Raw genomic sequence first — 23,632 nt, 5'->3', positions numbered from 1 at the left:
CTGTCACCAGAAAGAAAGTGTGTTTTTGCCTCGTATGATGACTGTGCTTTAATTATTATTGTTCGACTTACTAGCATAACAGGGAGCTCATTGTTGTTGCGTGGCAACAGTGCTTCGAGATCGACTTCTGTTATTTTTATTTCTGCTTCTCTTGTCACACACGCTTACCTGATTCTCATTCCATCAGTGACCAGCGTCATCTTGACCTGATTATGATATTCAGATCAGAGTACCATTTATTTTTTCAGCCACCAAAATATATCAATCGGTGACAGCCAGTGTATGTGTATATGGGTGTATGAGTGTGTGTCTCTTTTTAGAGTCCACAATTAATCTACAGTAGGGTGGATAACAAATCCACAAACCCTAACTAACATTTCAGGCCTGTGATTGGTCAACCATTATCCACACACACACACACACACACACACACACACACACACACACACACACACACACATATATATATATATATATAAAAGAACTGTGACAAATTATAATGTTTCCCAGTTTATTTACTGCCTTTTCAATTGCTTCACAAGCCAAACGTTCTTCGATATATATATAACATCACAAATAAACACTGTGAACACCATACACGAAAATGTGTGCTCCTTCCTATGAGAAACTTGAAACATTAAGTTAGATTGCATCCTTTTTTCCTCCGGATCCTCTGTGCTCTGCTTAATATCCTTTTTCTTCTTCTGTTCTTAAAAATAACTCACGTAAGCCCTTGCATTCCACTCATATCTGCTGAACAGTAGGCAACACTATTTCCCCGAAATCACAAACATCCCTTTTACACCATAACATATTAACACTAATCAAACATAAATATAATAAACACAAGCAAGTAAACACAGTATAACACATAATTGAGTTATTAATGTCCCGGGGACAGCTACACATATGGAAGTGCCTTTTGCTGCAGGTTTTTAGTTTGCACAATTTCACAACACTTTCTCTTGGTATCCCTGATGCGGTTGATCACAAACTTATCATGGTGAGTACTTGTTTAATTGATCCATATTATTTAGCCATTCTCAATACTGCAAAGCAATTGAGGCCATTAACTGTACTACATGGAGAAGATTGAGTGACAACTATACAGCAGCTCTGAATATTAACAATAGTCTTCTGGTTAGCATCACTAGTTTGAGTACCACCAGTTTGAGAACCAAGGCTCTAATGGTTTGGCTGCCTTGGAAGACACATTTACAAATTGTGGGGATGGTACTTTGCTCAGTGGTTAGGGATTCAATCCGGCAACCTTCCAACTACGGGTTGGCTTCGTAGGCCAACAATGCCCTATGATACAGGATTCAGTCAGAGCTGCTCAGACATAATCCAGATATTGTCCAGACAGATACCAGCATTAATTAGATTCCAGCATTTACATTTGCAGCATTTATTAAGACACCCTCATCGAGAGCAACAATCAGTACAATCAGTAGTTACAGGGACAGACCCCCTGGAGCAACTTAGGGTTAAGTGTCTTGTTCAGGGACACAATGGTAGTAAGTTGGATTTGAACCTGGGTCTTCTGGTTAATAGGCGAGTGTGTTACCCACTAGGCTACTAGCACCCCACCAGCATCTGCCAGCATCTGTTACTGGAAATCCTGTCTTTTAAATGAGAAGAACCTTTATTGTTTTTATAATCACTGGACTTTTGAGCAGTTCTTCCATGGTCTATGAAGATAATAGATTATTCTGTGATTGGATATTGTTGTTGAACAGCCAAAACCAGTCATTAATTAATCAGTCATCAGTAATCATGACTGTGCTTTAAAGTGTTTTTAGCGAAGTACACTACCTACATTTTGATCGGGTTTAGTAGCAACATGCTCCAACTCACTCAAATGAACACATTCTTGTTGCTGGGGGGTTGAAAATAATCTCTCTCTCGCTACTGACACAAAAGTGATACATTTTTTTTTCTAGCGTAGAAGTCCTAGGGGTAGAGCTGAATATGACTATGTTCAGTCAACTGTTAGAGTGTGATGCCAAGTGGGGTGAAAGACGAAGCACAGGAACACTACATCATGAAAATGACTGGGTTTTAATAATGAAAAAGCCCTGTAGATTGTGATGTCCTGGATGCCAAGCCACATGCGCCATGTGTCACCACTGTATTGGAAGTAGGGTTGCAAAATTCCCGGAATTTTCAAAGATGGAAACTTTCCATGGGAATTAACGGGAATTAATGGGAATAAACGGGAATTAACAGGAATTTATGGGAATAAACTGGGAATTTTCAAAATTGAAGGTTGGCTCTTCTTAGGGAACTTAAATATAGTTGAGCAAAGTATATTTTAGCATAATATTGAAAAAAACAAACAAATGCAATTCAAATACACTTGAATATCCATGCCATTCCTTAATCACATGTACAGAGCACATGCTTGCTGCATGGCTATTGAGACCACCTACTGGCACTGTGCATGCCTCCATCACATGTACACATGGACCACACTTTTGAGCCTGAAGGACAAAGAGCATTGAAGGCACACATTTGAGCCTGTGGACTTAACAAGTGAGGTAAGTTGGTGGGAAAGAATATCTAGCAGTCAGAAAATCCTCAAACCTATTGCAGCAGCAATAGCGAAGATAGAGGGGGATGGTGCCATCTTGTCAGATGTCCAGTGCCTTTTTGCAGAACTCAAAGAAGAAATCCAGACAATTCTGCCCACTTCCCTACTACTGAAAGCAGAGGAAACGGCTGTGGTCAAGTCATTGGAACAGTGGAGGGAGTTCTGCATGAAGCCAGTGCATGCAGCAGCATACATGCTGGACCCCAAATATGACAAGGGCATACTTTCTGGGGAAGAGATCAATGGTGCCTATGCGGTCATTACAGCCATGTCTGACCACCTGGGTCTCAATAAAGGCAAAGTTCTAGGCAGTTTGGCAAAGTATCGAACAAAGCAAGGCCTTTGGAAAGGGGATGGAATATGGCAGTCATGCCAGCACATATCTGCAGTCACCTGGTGGAAGGGACTATGTGAATCTGAGGCCCTTGCACCTGTAGCCTCCATCCTCCTCCAAATCCATCATCAGCCGCCTCCGAGCGCAACTGGTCACTGTTTGGGAACACCCACACAAAGGTTCGCAACAAGCTCACAAATGTGAGAGTGGAAAAGCTGGTCGGCATTCCGGCAAACCTACGGCTCTTTGAGCCTGACACAGAGCCATCCTCAACAAGGCTGGAAAGTGACACTGAAGAGGAAGACTCAGAGTTGGATGCTGAGGAAGTGGACATGTTGTTGGATGATGATGAGGTCCAGGAAGAGTCTATTGACTGAGCAAAAATGAGAAAAGAGGATTGCTTGAAGGAAGATTTGCATGTTTAATGGGACGTTTTGGAGGATAAGTGGCATTTTTCATTTAACCTTTTGAATGGGACTTTGTGGAGATTTTTGAACAGGGGGCATTTTTGAATGAACGGGGTTAGGGGATGGTAATATTGAACTCAACATTTATGTTTTTATTCATCCATGAAACAAGTTATTGAAACGTGTTCTATTCTACTGTACTTACAAATAAATCTGTTGAAATATCTGTTGAAAACATTTTGCATGGAGGTTTTCTTATGATTTCTGTTTATATTTATGCTTGGAAATAATATATTCCCAGTTAGTTCTCCTTAATTCCCATTAATTTCCAAAATTCCCAAGCTTAACTTACCATGGAAATTTACCGGAAACTTTTCGGAAATTTACTGGAAATTTTCCGCCCCTTTGCAACCCTAATTGGACGTGGCTGTTTATTTTCTGCTCGCTTTGCTGCTCTAATGGCTCGAGACACTTTGGGCCTCGCTGATCTTAGGGCCACCTTGTCACCCTTCCTGAAGGCAGAGTCTCAAGCTTTGAGCAGCTAACGTACGTCTGTAGTCATCAACAGCTTCTGGTTTCGTTTTGTTGTGATGGAATTGGGAGTCTGTAACATAATCAGTGCATCTGCTGATGTAGCTGTTCACTGATGTTGTGTACTCCAAGTTGATGGTGTCACCGTTGGTTGCAGCCTCCCTGAAAATTTGCCAGTCAGTGCACTCGAAACAGTCTTGAAGAGCTGAAATTGCTCCTGCCGGCCAGGTTGTCAACTGATTCAGGACCGGTTTTGTGTGCCAGATAAGCGGTCTGTATGCTGGAATTAGCATAACAGTGATGTGGTCTGATTGGCCGAGATGGGGGCGGGGCTCCACCCTGTACACACTGGTAACGTTAGTGTATACGAGATCAAGTTTATTATCCTCTCTTATCGCAAAGTCCACATGTTGATGGAATTTAAGGAGAACTGACTTGAGATTCGCATGGTTGAAATCTCCGGCGACAAATAAAGTCTGTCTGTCATGGTGTACATTCTGCAGATCGCTAATAGTTCCATACATGCAGAGCACCTCCTTCGCATTAGCGCTGGGTGGAATGTACACTTCGATAATGAAAACTGAGGTGAATTCCCCCGGTAAATATAAAGGTCTGCATCTCACAATCACAAACTCCACCAGCGATGAACAGTAGCTAGAGACTAGCACAGACTTCTGCCACCATTTCGCGTGGGTCTTACCACACAGCGCTGCATTCCGGTCGGCACGAAACACAGTAAGCCTGTCCAGCTGAATGCCGGCGTCCAGAATTCTGTCGCTGAGACACGTCTCAGTGAAAACAAAGGTGCAGCAGTCTCTATATTGCGGCTGGGTAGTCCGGTGTAGTTTGATGTAATCCAGTTTATTCTCCAGGGAACAGACGCTTTATAAAACAGGAGAGCAGGCCGGGTAGGATTAGCATTTAGCCTAGCCCAGATCCCCGACCGTTTCCCGCAGCAGTCCCAGTTGTTCACGTAAATCATCCTGTGTGCTAGCATGATAACAAAGTTTTTCTGATGCCAATGTGTCTTTTTCAGTGCGCTGAAAAACAAAAGAATACAGTCCCTGACAAAAGTCATGTCGCTTGTGTACAAATTGCCCTCAAGTGCCACTGAAATATAATTGACTTTCTAATCAAGTCAGTTTTTGCAAAGACATAAGTGCTGTCGCCTTGTCATATGAGCTTAATCAATTAGGTCTCAGGTGTGTATAAAAAGAACCCCAGTGCACTAGACCTTCACATCAACTGCAACTAGACCTCTACAAACATGCCTAAGATTCACCCTGAGACTAAAGTATTGACTACCAAGAGGCTGGAGACCAGATCCACTTCTGATGTGGCAGACACCTTCAATGTGTCTCAGTGTCAAGCACAGAGGATAAAAAAAAGATTTGAAGAGACTCGGGACGTTTTTGACAAGCCCAGGTCAGGCAGACCCCTCGAGAGGACCGTTTGTTGGCTCAAAAATCCAAGACCAACCTATTTTCCACTGCAGCAGAGCTCCATGAAACCTGGTCACCTGAAGTCCCTGTGTCAACCAGAACAGTTTGTTGGATTCTGTCTCGAAATGGCCTCCACGGTCGAATCAGTGCCTAGAAGCAAGCACTAAACAAAAGACCATTGAAAAACCTTGCGGCATTTGCCAAGGCCCACAGCCTGCTAAAAGGATGGACACTGGAACAGTGACAGAAGGTGGATTTTTCAGATTAATCTTCTGTTGAATTACACCACATTTGCCATAAATATTGCAGGAGACCTACTGGAGCCTGCATGGATCCAAAATTCACCCAGAAAACAGTGTTTGGTGGCGGAAAAATCATGGTCTGGCAGGGTGCAAGACAACATCAATAGTCTAAAATACCAAGAAATCTTAGCTACCTTTTATGTTCCCAACCATAAAAGAGGCTAAATTCTGCAGCAGGATTGTTCTCCATCAAGGCGAAGAAGATCAAGATGTTCCAGGATTGGCCAACCCAGTCACCAGACATGAACATCATTGTGCATGTGTGGGGTAGGATGAAATAGGAAGCATGGAAGACAAAACCAAAGAATATTGATGAACTCTGGGAGGCATGCAAGACTGCTTTCTTTGCTCTTCCTGATGACTTCATCAATAAATTGTATGAATCCTTGCCAAAGCACATGGATGCAGTCCGTCAAGCTCATGGAAGTAATACAAGTAATTAGCACTACTCACAGCACCACTACATAATTTGCTGTCATTTTTTGTATTTGCAGTAAATGTGTTAAATTTTTGTATATCCAAAAAAACTTTTGTCTTGCCAAATTTTGACCTTTCTGTCTTGATTAAACGATAAATCTTTTTTCAGTGAAATCAATTAATTTCAATGCATTAAACATCATTTGGTAGGGTTTTAGCTTTTCATATGAGCTGTTTATAACACCAATTGATTAAGTCAGGTTAATAACAATCATAACCAGAGTTTACTCCAGTTATTTTTCTATCATCCCTTTATTTTATTTCATTAATTATGTTTATACCAACTTTTAGTTATTATTAGTCTTAGTCATGTCCATACCCATTTTAGTCTAGTCAAGTTGCTGTCAACTAAAACTCTAATTAGCTGGACATGGCAAGGAAGGAGGTCGCATACACGACGTTACAAGACTGAAATTTATTAAACTACTGCACATGGAAAAACATCCTCACCTGGCAGCGAACAGAAACAAACAGGGCAGCTTTAAACAGGCAGATACATGTGAAAACAATCAGGAAACATAATATCACAGGATGAACACAAAACTCTGGTCCGGACCTAGAATCCTGAGTATCCCCTTCTGGACCGGATCCTAAAATTTTTCAAACCCATTTCATAATTAAAACAAGGTAAAGTAAAGTAAAGTGAAGTAAAGTGAAGTGATTGTCACTTGTGATACACAGCAGCACAGCACACGGTGCACACAGTGAAATTTGTCCTCTGCATTTAACCCATCAACATGAGTAAGCAGTGGGCAGCCATGACAGGCGCCCGGGGAGCAGTGTGTGGGGACGGTGCTTTGCTCAGTGGCACTAGGCCACCACTGCCCCACGCTAGGCCACCACTGCCAACTTATTGCTATATTATTATTACCGTATAGACTCAAGCATACTCTATATCCATTCCAGACACGGATGATGCTCTGATTTGTCCCGTGTTTTTCGACCACATAGTCTGTTTCCTTTTTATTTTAAAGAAAGCATGTCCAAATTAATTAATGCTGCATTTTGCAGAATAGTTTTTAACTAGTAAGTCTTGTTTTTATTTGTCAACAATATTACATTACATATATTTGTATATATTGTTATTGTCACATGATCATTTCAAGATGGCGCCGGTGAGGTCGGCTGCCGTCGCGACTGCTCCGACCAAGTTTAGTTTGTTTTTGTTTTTTAAACCCTCTTTTAACAACCCTACACTGGCAAATCTACCACCATGCAACGCATTAAATACAGTAGAGACACTCTTGTTTCTATTTGTATACAATGCACTTACAATACGAAGACTTTGACTGCTTTTCCGGATCCCAGCTGGCCGAGTGAAATCCTGAGCTCTCAACAACAGTACATAGAACAGTGAACTTTCACTCCCAATCACTCCGGACTCTTTTGCACAAAACCACTTTGCACAAAACCACTTTGCACAAAACCACTTTGCACATAATCACTTTGCACATAATCACTTTGCCCTTACTGCTCTTTCTTTTATGGCTCTTTCTTCTTTCTTAAACATTGTAAAAAACTGTAACTCATTTGCACACCTTCACCCTACCAGTTACACATATTTTATGTTAAAGACGTAAAAGTGTAATACTTGGTTATGTTTGCAATATTTGCATATTGGTTCACTGTTTACTTGCAACATTTGCAATACTGTGGTCTGTAGCAGTTGCAGAAAGCATTTCACTGCACATCATACCGTGTATGACTGTGTATGTGACAAATAAAATTTGAATTTGAATTTGAATTTGAATCAGCATTTACGTCTTGTCTTCATCACGTCAAAAAAGTTAGTTGACAAAGATATTTCATCATAATATTATTGACGAAAACATCACTTAATTGTAGTAATTTAAAATAGTAATTTGCAACTTTAGTGTGTGTTCATAAAGCATAATGGATGTGTAATGCTTACAGTTTAGATGTTATGCATGATTTTATGTGTTAAAATAAATAAAATCAGTAGCCAAACAGAGAGCAAAGTGACCAAGTGTGAGTGAGAAAAAAAAATGAAGATAATCCATTAGCCAGAGTCATGGGGTGCAGGTTGATGCTGCTAATGTACTGAGTGCTGAAGCCTGGGGCGAGTGGCGAGTCGATTTAATTCACCATCACACGAAAGAAACAGTGCGGCTGCAGCTGAAATGCTACTGCCTGCCTGCGTGCACTCTAATACCAACAAACATGCAGGCAGACTAGAGCATTGCGAGCTACATCTAACCCAACAGAGTATCACCTTCAGCCTGCTGCCTGATTTCATCTTGCTTAGATACCCAGCAAAAATATCTATAAAATATCTGATGACTCAAGTTCTTATATTGCAATCTTCTGGGGTCATTAAAAGTTGAACCACTAAGGGTGCTGCATGTAAGGTTTACATGCTCAGTCATATACTTGCAAATGCCCACTCCTGGTTATTACTAAGAGTTCCAATTGAACTGGGCTGTGGGCTTGCAACCCATGGACAGACTCTGCTGGGTGCCCATGTATTGTTCAACCATGCATCCCCAAGGTCATGCAGCTGAGCATCTTTCTAATGAGTTGCATGTAACCGTTTCTGAGCAAAACAAATTGGCTATGTTGAAAATAAATAAATACATACAAGTAGATGCTGAGGAACAGTGAGAACAGTCTTTAGACCTTTACTGAAATGGCAAGACTAAAAAATCAATATCAATCATGTCAAAAACAGACTCCAACAGACTAAGGTCAAACATTCCTTAATCAATTAATGCCTAAAGATTCCTTCGATCCCCAGGTCAAACAGAGAACACAGCACCTACTGTCAAACCCTGAGAGACTTTTTTTCATTTGGGATGGGGCCTCTGGTTAATATGAAAAATATTATAGCATTATCTTACAATATTATAATGTTACATATCTTAGTGTAAAAATGGCACAAGAATGATTCTGATGACCTCTCCATGCAAAGAACCGTGGTTAAAAGAGCAACGTCAAAATAACACATCTAAAGCATACAGCTAAACCTACTGAGGACTGAGAACGTGGCAATAAAATTTGGTCATTGGTTATTTTCTCTTGTCTTTGTGCCTTGGATTTTGTATTAAATACTCTTTTCATTATTGTGACAAGTATCCATGTTTTAAACATTAAAGCCTGTAAAATCAAAGGTCGCAGGATGTACAGAAACAAAGAGATATAACAAAGAGAAATTAACACATTAATTAATGATGTGAGCCCTGTCAATCAATTTATAGAAACATAAAGGTTGTATTCTCGATGACAGAAATTATTACATACCAACAAAAAGTTTCACTTCAGTGAAACTACCAAGTTCTTCTTTTTTCACTTTGTTTTACACCTAGAGGTTCTAACATTTGTGTTGGTTTATGTTCTAAATCTGAAAATTCACTGAGTATTTCAACCTGAAACTCGCTGTACAGAAGAAATCCAGTGTGAGCCTCCTTCAGCTGTTTACGCTGAATCCGGCTGCAGTTGCGGTTTAGCCACAGTCCCCACCAAAGCTCCTGCACATGTGACTGTACCTCTGGGCTCCAAGAGTGCTCAAGGAAAAGCTGAAAGAAAGGGACAGTGGTGGTGGCCCCCACTGGAGACTTGCTGCTGGGGCATTGCGTGCAACTGTCATCCTGCTCTGCGGCAGAAAGGCTGGAATCCACTCTAAGCCATGTAAACACACAAAGCAGGTAACAGGCACGTACCGGCCAGCCCAAACGAGAGGCTGAAAACTGAAGCCACAAGCCACCAGGGGCTGTCTTCAACACAAACAGGGTTTTTGCATTTTCTGGTGAAATGCTGCAAATCCTTTTAAACCATGGCAAAAATATATATATATTTTTCACTGCCTCAAGTATAAAACTGCTGCACAGGAAACACGATTATCCACACATTTAGTAGACAATATATAATAATTTAACTAATGTTATTTTAATAATCATCATCATTAGCATCATGCCATGTCATAAAATGTATATAAACATTTTTGTCAAAGCAGAATATTTTGTTTTATTATTGTAAAGAATAATATTTATTTCTGTTTTGGTTTGTGGCCGTGGAAAAGTTGAAGAACCTCGCTTCACTCAGCTCCCGGCTGAGGTTTTAAGCTTGACTACTCCCACTTAGAGGGAATAAAACAAGGAATAAAAAAAATCTAAACAAAAGGGAAAAAATGGCCTCTCATGAACAAATGAGTCAGAGCTGACCCAGAGAATCACAGAGTTCAAAGGTCACATCAGTACCCCAGCAAAAACACGACGCCTGCAAAAATCCTGTTTCAGGAGCGGTTTGCTTTGAAAGGGGGATAACATTCTGGAATGAGAAGTTACACTTTTTCTTTTTGTTGCGGGTGTGTTTCTGGCCATGCTGAGTAACTACTTCTGACAACAGCAACAGCACAATGGTGCAGGAGCAGTTGCGTGGAACAACACTGACCCTGCGGCTAGGTGATCTGTTTAATCTACAATCCAGCTGTTGAGGAGTGGATATATTAAATAGCCAAATGGACATGTGTAAAGACCAAGTTGTGATGGCTAGAAGGTTAGATCTCCAGGACTGCACGGCAATGATGAAAAAAACAATGGACACGTGAGCCTCAGAGCAGAAGCATGATGAATGGCTAGCTACTTGAGAGTCTCTTTCCTGGGAGAAGACATGGCACCAGGGCAATGTGAGGCTTTGGACAATGTTCTGGGGAACATTAGTTTTGCATTTGTGTGGATGTTACCTTGTGATTTAACATTGTTGCTGAAAAAGAACACACCTTTTTGACCCAGATGACATTTTTTTCTGTTAGCAGGATCATGCATCCTGCCACACTGAAAAAAATAATGTGTTGACTTGGCTTCCAGATGCACCACCTCTAAACTTACAAGAATATCTGCTACTGCTACTGATAATGTGTTTCTGTCTTCATATTATTGGCAGTAGGCTATATTAAGAAACAAAATATATTAATAACAAACGTATTAATAGCAAGTGAATTCCACAGCACACAGCAATGTGGATGGGTAAAGTGATTTAACTGATAATTAATTGTGGCTGGTATGGTTGTATATATAGAAAGGTATGCGGTAAAATTATTATCTTTCTAAATACTGTCAAGTAGTCAGTGTACAGTTTGTATAACAGTGTAAATTTTCAGCCCCCTCAAAAGAACTAAACACACAGAAATAAATGTCTAAACCGACCACTGGCAACAAGTGAATACAACCCTAAGTGAGAATTTGGCTGTATTCAGTGTCTGGCCAAGGAAAAAAATTAGAAAATATTCACAAAAATGTGCAGAGTGTACTTACTTTTGTCATTGTGTCTCTCTCTTTCTTTTGTGCTCTCTCTCTCATATATACAGTACAGGCCAAATGTTTTGACACACCTTCTCATTCAATGTGTTCTTTTTATTCTCATGACCATTTAAAACTATGAATGAACACATGTGGAGTTATATACTTAACAAAATGTGGAGACTTGGCTTCCACAGTCACTGGACCTGAACCCAATCGAGATGGTTTTGGGTGAGCTGGACCGCAGACACCTCTGGGAACTCCTTCAAGACTGACTGCCTCTTGAAGCTGCTGTTGTTGTTGCTTATACTCCGAGCCTCCAGTACTGGTCCCCCCATTGCTAAAGGTAAAAGGAAGACATTCATCTAGACTCTTCTCCGTCTTGGCCCCTCGGTGGTGGAATGAACTACCCCTTGAGGTCAGAACAGCTCAGTCACTGAGTATTTTCAAATGGCAGCTCAAGACCTTCCTCTTTAGAGAACATTTAGATTAACTTGTACATTTCTTATTGTCTAACTTGTGTACAAAATCTACAACAAGAGTGAATAAAAAGATTGTATCCATAGTTGAGGGTTCTAATGAACTAGAACTGATCACTTCATCGATGGTAACTTGAAAGCACGTTGTAAGTCGCTCTGGATAAGGGCGTCTGCCAAATGCCTTAAATGTAAATGTTGAAGCTCATGGAGAGAATGCCAAGAATGTGCAAAGCAGTAATTAGAGCAAAGGGTGGCTATTTTGAAGCAACTAGAATATAAAACATGGATTCAGTTATTTCACCTTTTTTTTTGTTAAGTACATAACTTAACAGAGGTGAGGTGGTCTAGCGGTTAAGGAAGTGGCCCCATAATCAGAAGGTTGCAGGTTCGAATCCCGGTCTGCCAAGTTGCCACTGAGCAAAGTACCGTCCCCACAGTGGTGTGTCTGTGTGTGTGTGTGTATGTGTGTGTGTGTGTGTGTGTGTGTGTGTGTATATATATATGAATATATATGAATGAGAGATCCAAGCAAATGAACAGATGCACAGACACGCACACATACACACACTTCTGAAGGTGTGTGTGTGTGCATCTGTTCATTTGCTAGGATCTCAGGACAGCGATACTTCCTGTGAGTGATACCCAAAGAATGATGTGCCTCAGTCTTCAGAGTCCCACAGTGACTCAGCATCTCTAATCAAACTCTGTCTGTCTTCCCATCTCTCCCTCTCATCACTCTCCTGCTGCTCTCGCTGTTTGAGAAGAGAGCAGAGCGCATCGCAAACAACCATAAAGTGGCCCCAAGGGCCTTTTTCTTGAAAAGTTGAGGAAAACGGAACATGAAAACAAGAACACAAAAGCAGAAAGGGAAAGGTGCTTGCATCAGTCCTTTCTCCTCCCAGTAATGAGCCTGTGGCGACTGAACACCAAAGTTTGTTCAAACGGCATTTAAACTAATGACCAATTGAACTTCATTGTTGTTGAGAAAGTCTGTCATTTGGTCTGCAGCTGCAGGTGTCTGGCTGCCAAGCACACACAGCATCATATAGAGAGAGAGCATCAAAACCAACAGAGAATGGTTGAAATTACCACTTCAAAGCTTCTTATACTCCAATTGCAGCATGACATACAGCATCTGATTCTTCCAAATGTAGCTTCCCCTCAGCAATGGTGGTCCCCTAATGGAACCCACAGAAATGGTGGTGGTGTCTGCAGTATAAGCACAATGTGGTTGAGGGTTTAATGAGATTATTAAGAGAACAGTGGAGTTTACAGGGTCAAATGGGGAATAATCATGGGGCGTAGAAGGAAAACCACAGTACAAAAAGAGATATAAAAAAGGATAGAAATGTACTAAACGTTTTGTAGAAGGTATCATTATGTCACACACACAGTGTTTCTTTGACCAGATAAAAGGTCTCATTCATCGCAATGAAATACAAACCACATAAAACCACAAAGCGCAAGGGAGCATCTGTCATGTTGGTAACTAATGGGACCCACTCTCTTCCCATTCCCTCTCTCCTTCTGTTTAATCAAAAAGCAAGCACACACAGCCACTGCCGCTGTACCTGAATTAGGGGTAGGGAGCAATCTACCTCCCTTTTGTTGGGTCTGGCAGAGGTAGCTGGTTAGCATGTAGAGATGAGCAGCTTGACATGATGCACATCCGTGGCTCGGCACAACTATAAGAACAGTGATATCCTCACCATTTCCCAGAATTTGACTGATGAGCCATAGCTGGGCAACTGCTGGCACTAAAAAAAGCAAACATCACCTGAGCCTTGCAACAAAACCGTTCAAGGTCTGCTGCATAATTCAGCAGAGAATGTGCGCTGACTTGCCGCTTAATCTGAGCTGAGAGTTGCATCCTGGCCCCACCCAAATAAAGCAGCCAATTGAATGTAGAGGGAATCAGGCACTGCTTTTTTAGTCTGTTCCATTCTGCCAGTTTTCTCCCTAGTGTCTTATCCTCTGCTGCTTCCTTCAATCAACCGTTCATCAAACAGCTTCGCCTCAACCTCCCAAAAGCGTCTTCCCTTCATCTCGAGTCACCCATTCAATCAGTTTTCTTCTGGCTGCTCCCTGCCTCTTCTTTTCTGCTCTTTTCCCAGCCTGTTATATTCTTCTTTTGACTTCTTTCTTGATTTAGCCCAGTATTGCCAGGTAAAAAGGTTGGCTTATACCCACACTAGCGGGTAACAAATGACTGCAGGTTTGAATATCACTTATTACCGCTGTGACCCTAAAAAAAAGATAGGGTCCTATCTTAAAACAGCCGTAGAGCAATGGCCTTGTTCGCTAATGTCGGATCAAATACAACATTAATAGTTTTGTAAATAAATAGAAAAAATGCTGCATAAAAATGCAGATATCTGTATCTTGAAGAAGAGAAACTAACTACCTTTTTTTGTTGGTGTGTAATTATTTCTGTCACTCAGAACAATGTCACAAAACTAAGTAATTAGTTTTTCTAATCCCAAAATTTCAATGGATTCCTCAATACCTATTCTCTACAAGCAATATTTCGTAAAATATGAAATACAAAACTGGCAATCTGACAACATTGAGCACAAAAATCATTGCATTGCATGGCAGCATCTGTCCAGGCTGCTCTCGGTGCAGGCGTGTGACCGCACATCATTCATGTGAAGGAGTATTATTGGATTTAGTCATTAGTCCTGTGTTGAGAAGGTAGCGAGGTGGGGGGCAGGGAGGCAGTGATTCAGCCATACAATAAACGGCTCCATTCATCTATGCTAATAAGAGTGTTGGATACAAACACAGCACATGATCAGCAGCTGCACACCACCCTTCCCCCATACACACGTTCCCAAGCTCCACCATCCTGCTATGCTTCTCCCTCTCTTCAGCCTTGCTGATGCATGCCTGGCTTGGGGCAGATGGGATATTGCATTGACCGTGATCTGGGCTGGCCTGAGGTAGGTAGGGTGGAAGGGGACAATTTCATGCCCAAGCACAGATCGTAAAGCGAAACAAGATGCCAGTGTGTGTGTGTGTGTGTGTGTGTGTGTGTGTGTGTGGGGGGGGGTTCTGCTCAGATGAACATTAAGCATATTAGTATCGCATCTTTGCCTTTCCAAAATTTCTGCCATTTCAGCGATTCTGGCTTCTTCTATCTCGCTACATGCCGATTTACCGCTGACTGTCTCTATATATATACACAAACTATTATATAAATATACATTTATCTTCTGCTGGGGGGTTGGGGCACTGAGCTCTGTCATGATCTCAAGGTGACCCTGAGGACCTGGGTATCTGCTTAAGATGCTGGTCAGGCCAAATAACGTGGGTGTCAAACTGACAGAAGTAACCATGTTTGATGAGATATCACCGTCATGGAAACTCCATGTAAATGAAAACAAGTCTCATCCTTGTGAGATTTGGGGACTTGATGAAGGTTGCTGGATGCTCTTTTGAGTAATATTCCAGTGGATTCAGATGGTGGGGCTGATAAACCTTGGCCAACTGCTGACTATTACAGGCCCATGTAGCCAACTTAAAATCCCCCAAAAGCAAGATCAAGGAAGTCACATCGGTATTTCTTTTATTTAAGATAACATTCTTTTTCTTTTCCTGTCAGCAGTTCATATGCCATCTGAGATGTTATGTTACTCCATGTTTCATCATCTTCCTCTATCAACTGGTGTAAAACAGAAGCTTCAATGAGCAAAAAACTGCTGCAGAGCAGTAACCATCTCAGCACCCAGTTTGACCCTATCTCAATTACATCACCACATCCTGTCTGAGGCCCACAAATTTCATGAAATTTCCCAGATGGATTTATGTCAGCATTTTCCTGTTCAACACATGCAGGTCATCATTGCTGACTATCACAGCATTAATGCATGTCAGAAGATCCCATGCCTGTGCTTCCATCTTGCCACTGGCCTACAACATTTTCCAGGAAATCAGACATGAGTCACTTCTGGGTTTTTCTGAATGTCTGAACAGAGAAACTGTTGTAGCATCTGAGGTACCTTGACACGGTCCATGGCTGCTTGTCTCACAGGTTTAAACAAGTGTTTATTCACCATTTGAGGGGCATTAGTTGCGGTTTAGCCTCTAAGACCATGACAAAGATGAAGAGGCAGTTGATAAGTGTGACTGTACTACAGGCATCATCATCACTACCACCATGGCAGTCCCCGGACAGGCCGAAAACAAACATATTAGAATAAGGACTTTCCTGTCACACTAATGATATTTGCGCACCGTCGCCAAGCAACAGGCAGTCCAGGCTGAAATCAGACTCTCCAAGACAGATTAGACAGCTGCTCCATCACCTATTGATCTCCATGCGCTGTGTCTCTGTGGGTCGGAGTGCATCAAACTTAAACACAGGCTGAGACGGTTCATCATTCAACACATTCCTCTTATTACAGTTTTTGTGCAACTGAAAAGATGATTTGGATGGAGCATAGTGACACAAGAAGAGATGAGCCTACAGCAATTAGCAATTAAAAAAACTAAATTTAAAGCAAGGCAATGCATTTCATCACTCAAATGTTTTTAAGGACATCTGGCACCATGGGGTTCTGAGGAGGTCCTGCTTAAATCTAGTATACTTCTACAAATAGAATATCCACAAATCCACCTTCAGATCACAGCAGTGATCCAGTTCAGACATCAGCACCATGGACAGGTCCTCCACACAGGGAAGCAGAGCAGATGTCATTACACCCACTCAACCCCACCCATCTTAGATGTCACTCACATCAGGATCAATCACACTAATCAATACTGCTACACAAATTAAATTCCACAGAATTGACTGAAAACTCACAGGAATTTGTCTCAGAAAAATTTGTCGATCTATGAGGCTTTCTGCAAGATTTCCACTCCTGGCTCTGTAGCTGTTCCTGATTTGGGAGAAATGAAATACCGCAAGACTCAGCTCTACTGAAGCAGTAACCACAGTCTCCCAAGTTCTTCATTCAGCTGAAACCCAAGCACATCTGGCACCGTCTTAAAAACCAAATCGATGAGGATGATGCACACAATGCTCATCATGCAACTAATAATGATATTTTTAGCAAAGACAACAACACGGATAATGATACTGTAACCAAAAACCTGACATTTCTTATGTATGTACTGATCATGTTTCAGTGTTGATTTATCATTTTTATGTATTTTGTACAGAATTTAACATGAAGAGGGTACGTCATTTCAGACTCGACCTTCCTGCGAAAGTTTGCGCTGCTCTTACCGATGCGCAACTCTCATTTAGCAAGGTGAGGCAAGAAGAGGGCCAATCAGAGCCGCTCTGGCTATCAGGTGGCCAATCGGAGCAGCGCAATGGCCCAACAATTACAGACCAATGGGTGGGACGATTCACGCGTTAATTAGCCGCTCGCGTTACTGTACACATCCACCTGATTCCCAACATAGTTTTGTGGAAAATAATTATTTGTGCACCTGCAGATACCCCAAATTCTCTGTGTGAAGATACCCAAATTCTCTAAAATCTATATACATAAAAAACAGGATGAAGGAACCTTCTCACCGAATTTACGCTAGCAGTGCATAAAAGGAAAACCACGCGAATACCCAACCATCCTCCTCACCGGCGCCGAATCGCTTAATGGACAACGGCCGTATAATTTAAACTGAAGCGGTTCTGTTTTCAGTCAGAACACCGGTGGAAACCCACTTTACACACTCATCGCACTTCTCATACCTCGGATTAATATTGCAAATAAACGCATGAACGTAACCTGAGCATTTCTGTTGATTTTTGCAGCGTGTGTGAGTGCGAGCTGCTGAGTCCCCTTGCACTCCCACCACCGGTAAAACCGCCTCACCTTATTCCTGGCGAATCCCGCCGTCGCGCGCACCAACTCCGTTATTCCTGAGCGCGAGTCGCCGTTGCTGCTCCCGGTCTCTCCCGGTATCTCTCTGTGCCTTCAGCGGAGAGCAGGATTCCCCCTCCGGTCCGGAGCGCGCGCGCGCCTTCGTTATTGGTCCGCGGGACTCCCCGTGGAGGGGCCAGATAACGCAGGGAGCGTCTCGCAAGTGGAGCGCGGGGTTGCCACAGCCGTCAGTTCCACGCCAAATTAGGAACGAACAGCTAAACAGAAAATACAACCCAAAGCTGAGAGGAACTAGTAATAGGAGACCGCAAAGTCACAGTTTTTAAAAGAACACTGGATTTAGTCACCAGTTTCTCACGTTCTGATATTTACGTTTGTAGCACTTACCAGACGCCCCTATGCAAAGTGTCTTACAATCAGTAGTTACAAGGACAGACCCCTGGAGACACTCAGGCTTAAGTGTCTTGCTCAGGGACAGAGTGGTAGTAAGTGGTGTTTTAACTTCTCCATGAAACCGATTATTTGAAAGTAAGAGGAAAATTCTAGTCACATGGTCACTTTGACATATTAATAGATTAGATAAGGTAAGATAAAAATAACTTTATTTGCCCTAAGAGAAAGCTCAGCTTTTTGACGTAGACATGCTCAGTGTAAGAAGAGGAATAAAGATTAAGACAACCAAAAGTTTATAGTAGGTGCCTAATATAGCAGAACATCACAAACTCACAGGTTCAAACCGGTGTTCAAACTAATTACTGTAAGTCATTCTGGAAAAGGGCATCTGATAAATGGCAAAAAATGTAACTGTAGTGGAAATATTTAAGCTTAAGTGGTTTTATCATGGAAAAATGCCCAGGCAAAAAATAAATAAATAAATAATAGAAAACAGTACTGCAGTATTTGCAGTATTAATATTCCTTTGTTGACTTATTTCAATGTTACATTATTTACAGTTAAGGAACTCTGAAGAAAGAATTTAAGCACGCAGAGTCAATCCGCGAGCTACAGGAGACTACAAAAAACTTTTTTTTAAAAATGACCTTATACCGTTGTTATCGTTTGGTTAGGGACTTGCCCCCATCGCATTTTGACATCTTTTTGGTAACATTTTGGGACGACCGGATGAACACACTACAAAGACCTGGCAACACCAGCATACCTTCCAATTCTGTATGTAACCTCTATTCCACCAATAGACAGACACATTGAAGAGCAGTGCCTGTGTGACAGAAGTGACACTCTGTTGAAAACCATGACTATTCGACTCCAGATGTTCTACACCTTACAACAACAATTCGATTCCGTTACTGATTGGTCGCTGTCGGGGGTCAGGAGTCGCGGGACATTTCCACATTAAACGCCACGTAGGGACTCAGCACGTGACCTGCACGGCCTAAAATCTATAATAAGCCTAATTATGCACACAGTGCTTTACAAGGAGGTGGGAGGACGAGCCGGGCTCATCGGATGCGTCACGTCGCCATAGCAACCAGGGTAAAGCGCGTGCGTATGCGTCAACTGGACTAAACGCGCGCATTTCCGTATCGGAGATCAAATGAGATAATAGCCCCCCCCCCAATTTACTACTGCACGTGCAGCAGCGACGACGTCATCACGCAACGTGCTCTGCTTCCACATTCCCTGAGACAAAATCAAATTAAATAATAAATTAAAATTAAGTAGATTTTTCCGTATAAGGTATTTTTAAGGTTTCCTTTTTGAAAAAAAAAAAAAGAATTTTACTGACTTAACGAAAACTAATCTATCTAGTTTAACCAAAAATTTCAAACAATTTTGTATTTACATTTTTAGTGTGCTCTTATTTAGAATGGGATTTTGAATTAACTTAATATCCTTTTCATGTTTTGGTATACCAACTGATATATACACACAATACTGTAATACAGCAATGTACAGTAACTGTAGTGTATGAACAAGTAAACTGATGAGAAGAGACTTGACTCCTCACCCTGTGGAAAACACTGACGTCTGCCAACAGAGTGTCATGTTCACGCACAGATCCACACATTTTTTTGTTAATTTCTCAGATGTTGTGAGAATGAATTCATAGTGAGCTCACCAAGGCTCAGTACGCCGCTCTTAACACGTCAGAAATAATCTCCAGACAGGAGCCTCAAATAAACGTGTAGAGCAAAAACTGCAACCAAAAGACTGGGGTGTACTAATTCATGTACATCATGTACATCAGCATTAGACAAGCCACCAATAAGAATGAGGGCAGAGTGTAAAACATTAAGGACCTGAAATAATGTTTTTCATTGTATTATTTCTTTCATTCCTTATTCATTTAACTTATTCCAGAGTTAAATTGACATTACACAACTTTAAATTGATCTCCCAGATACACAGAAATATATTATTCAGAGAATTTGGTGTCAGTTTCCTCAAATGGGTTCTTGGGTTTGTAGTTAGATGGGGCTGAGATGGACCACATGTCTGGGCTTGTTACCATGGAGATGTGATTTTGCTCACACCTGACAAACTGGCCAACATGTACATACTGCAATATCACTGCACTTACTTTTGATTTGCCTCCCTTTTTGTACTGATTAGCACAGTACTTACTAATTCCAGTCCATCCCATGTAAACAAGCTTCAGGTTTGTTTGTTTGTTTGTGTGTGGGAACACACATACACACACACACACACATAGGGCTGAACCCACATTTGCTTTTCAAAATCTCCCCATGGCGAAGATGATGTGGTCACCATTAAAAAATCTCACAGCACATCTAGTCTATCTCATGGAATATGAGCACGTCCAGGAGATTTATGAGGATCAGGACCCTATATCTATAGATATTCATCTAGCACTTAATAATTCCCTAGCATGGAAAAAAAAAAAAAAAAAAAAAATATATATATATATATATATATATATATATATATATATATATATATATATATATATATATTTCCATGTGTGTGTGTGTGTGTGTGTGTGTGTGTGTGTGTGTATATATATATATATATATATATATATATATATATAGTGAGTGTGTGCACATGTGCGTGTGTTAGTGTTAGACTCGTTTGGAATACTTTTTAAACAAGTGGGTTTTCAAATGTTTCTTAAAGGTGGTGGTAGTCTCGGCTAGTTGAATGAAGCAGGGCAAGTTGTTCCACCAGCCAGAGACAACACAGGAGAATAGAGTCGATTGCATTTATGGCATTTATCAGACGCCCTTATCCAGAGCGACTTACAATCACTAGATACAGGGGACAGTCCCCCTGGAGCAACTCAGGGTTAAGTGTCTTGCTCAGGGACACAATGGTAGTAAGCGGGGTTTGAACCTGGGTCTTCTGGTTCATAGGCGAGTGTGTTACCCACTAGGCTACTACAACCCCTGTTTGGGACCGGAGACCCTGTGAAGAGGGAATTTTTAGTCTCATTTCATTTGCAGATGTGAGAGGGCATGCAGGAGTGTAGCTACCTAGTAGTGTGTTGATATAAGAGGGTGCACTTCCATTTACAGCCCTATAGACAAGCATCAAGGATTTAAACTCAATGCAAGCAGCTACCGGGAGCCAGTGGAGAGAGGTGAGAAGAGGCGTGACATGGGTGTTTCGGCTGATTGAAGAAGAAGGCATCTGAAGGCAGCTGTATTGTTACAGAACCGACAAAAAGCAAGCATCATGCAGAAATCCCCAATCTCTCAGAGTGATGGCTACTGAATCATTAAGTCCCTGTCAGTCCCATGTAAACCAGTTTCAGCAGCGAGTTTGTGTGTGTGTTGGGGGAGAGAGAGAGAGACATTGAGCAGGGCTGCAGAGTGTTGGACCTTCTTCTAATGGTATGAGTAGACGCAGCTTCACAGCATCACTAACGCATCACTAACGCATAATGCATATTTAATCAAAGAAGCCAATCTGCAGTGCCGAGCTTTGGCTGCAGCTTGCAGATCTGTGACACAGACTCACACAACTACAAATTTACTCCTCAACACACTGGAACTACACTTCCGCTCACATGTATAGCTCTGGATTTTGTGCAAAGGCATGTAGATATTACTCCATGTAGATATGAGACCATATGGGAACACACACACAAAAAGTGTGCATAACAAGCAGCCACATTCTCCAATTATGAGTAAAGGTCACTACTGAATTTAGCTGGCGGTCAAAATTATTTAGATGCAACACATCACACACACACACACACACACACACACACACACATGCACACATGGTGTGAAAACATTTATGTGGCCAGGATTGCATAGTTATTACAATATATAGAAAGAGTTTTCTATATTTTTAAATGAAACCTTCATCAAAGCCCAATCAAAAGTGACACACAAACACTAGGAGTGATTCTGATTTTGAAAATGGTATTTTATTTCATATGAATGTTTTTATTCATATCTATATTGGTGAATATTACATTTCTGCTTTCAGCCTGAAAAGCATCTTTATGACCCAGGTACAATTAGGCCAAAATATTCTGACACAAAACACTGTTTTTCATCCATACCTGCTTTGCAATGTATATTGAAAATGTCATGATGCATATTGTTCAAGAGCATTCACTACTCATAGCTGTTCAGTTGTGACATAGCTGTTTAGAAGTGGACTAATGGTGTGTACAGTGTGCTGCAGTGTATCACAATGAAAAAACAATCACTGATGATTGTTTTGATGATTGATGATAATTAATTAAGAGCCAAAAGAACTGGCTCTTTTTTGCAAGCCATGCCACAAGAAACAGCTCTCTGATATGAGCCGAACTTCCCATCACTAGTGGAGATCGGGTTTGTTCTTGTCATACTGTTCCACTGTCAATTTAGTGAGCTTCAACGTGAGTCTTTACTTTTTTCATGGTGCAGCGCTGCTCAAACGGCCTTACAACAAAAAAACAAGTATCAAAGGGGACCTGAACCAAAGGGAAACTGAACATTTTTCATAAAGTACTAAAAGAATCGTAAAGGAACAAGGCCGATAAGAAGATTTCTCATCTGTCCTTTGTTTACCTTTACCTTAAGTTGTGCATTATGGTAAATGATGATGGGCTAGACACCATAAAATGATTCAGTACAGTTCAGTACAGTTTGTAAAAAGTTCAAATGTCACTATAAAATCAGAAATGTCTATTCCTGGGGCATACAGAATCAAGGGTGGCAGTGAAAATGAGATCCCACAGAAGGCTGTAGCGTATCTGCATACCAGGAAGCACAACTTCCATTTAAAGAGAAACGTCAGGGGTTCTGATCGCTAAAAAAGGAGAATTAGCAAGTCTGATGTAAAATTACTGAAGAGTGTTTGTCAGTGTGAGAAATATAATTTAAAATTGTAATAGCAACTTATTTTATACGCATGTGTACTGAGATCATATGGGCAGAGAAAGCGAAATTGAATTGAATATATTTGAGTCTGAATTGCACAAACTGAAATTTAATTCCATGAACTGAATTTGAATGTATTAAATTGCATCTGAACTCCAAGGAAATTGAAATAGCATCCCTAAAAATGTAATCTCCTAATTTTAATTCAGTTCTCACAATTCAGTTTCATTTTTTTGCAGAGCACAATCAGGTTCCTTGAGAAAAAGAAGCTCAGACTCAACAGTTTCAACTGGCACAAATCTCTGCTAGTAGGATCGCCCCAACATTCCAGAAAACTGAGCTCCTCAGCATGGGTTCTATTAAAATGTTAGAGGGCAGCGCCACTCAGTGGCAACAGGAGAAAAGACATTGACACAAATACTGAAAGCTTGTTTTTCAAAAATGTACTTATTCACAAAAACAGTAAATGATTTGTATTGCATTATAAAATGTCTAACTGCAATAATATATATTTTTACCTGTATTTATTTCTGCAGGCAAGATCAGAGTTTGGTGGGATGCAAGTGGGTATGTTGTTTACCTCGGTTTACCTTTCTCCAGCCGACATTATTAATCTTCCAAAATCCATTTTGTTTAAAATGAGAACGGCCCTTTAGCGAGTTATTGCCAGGT

The 23,632-nt window shown here is 41.1% G+C and overlaps 1 protein-coding gene across 5 annotated transcripts in view; it reads right to left on the bottom strand.

Annotated features, from left to right (window-relative positions):
- Positions 1-23,632, bottom strand: part of dlgap3 (discs, large (Drosophila) homolog-associated protein 3) — a 152,969-nt gene that overhangs the window by 123,872 nt on the left and 5,465 nt on the right. For 2 of the 5 annotated variants that reach the window (XM_028963325.1, XM_028963324.1), the window contains exon 3: positions 17,649-17,914. The exons of the other annotated variants lie outside the window; for them this stretch is intronic. The gene's annotated coding sequence lies outside the window, so the exon portion shown is untranslated. The remainder of the gene's footprint in view (positions 1-17,648; positions 17,915-23,632) is intronic. 5 annotated transcript variants of the gene reach the window in all.

Source organism: Denticeps clupeoides, chromosome 20, assembly GCF_900700375.1.
Source record: "Denticeps clupeoides chromosome 20, fDenClu1.1, whole genome shotgun sequence".
NCBI classification, from domain to species: domain Eukaryota; kingdom Metazoa; phylum Chordata; class Actinopteri; order Clupeiformes; family Denticipitidae; genus Denticeps; species Denticeps clupeoides.
The sequence above is the reverse complement of the archived record's forward strand: the minus strand, read 5'-3'. Positions and strand labels throughout refer to the sequence as shown.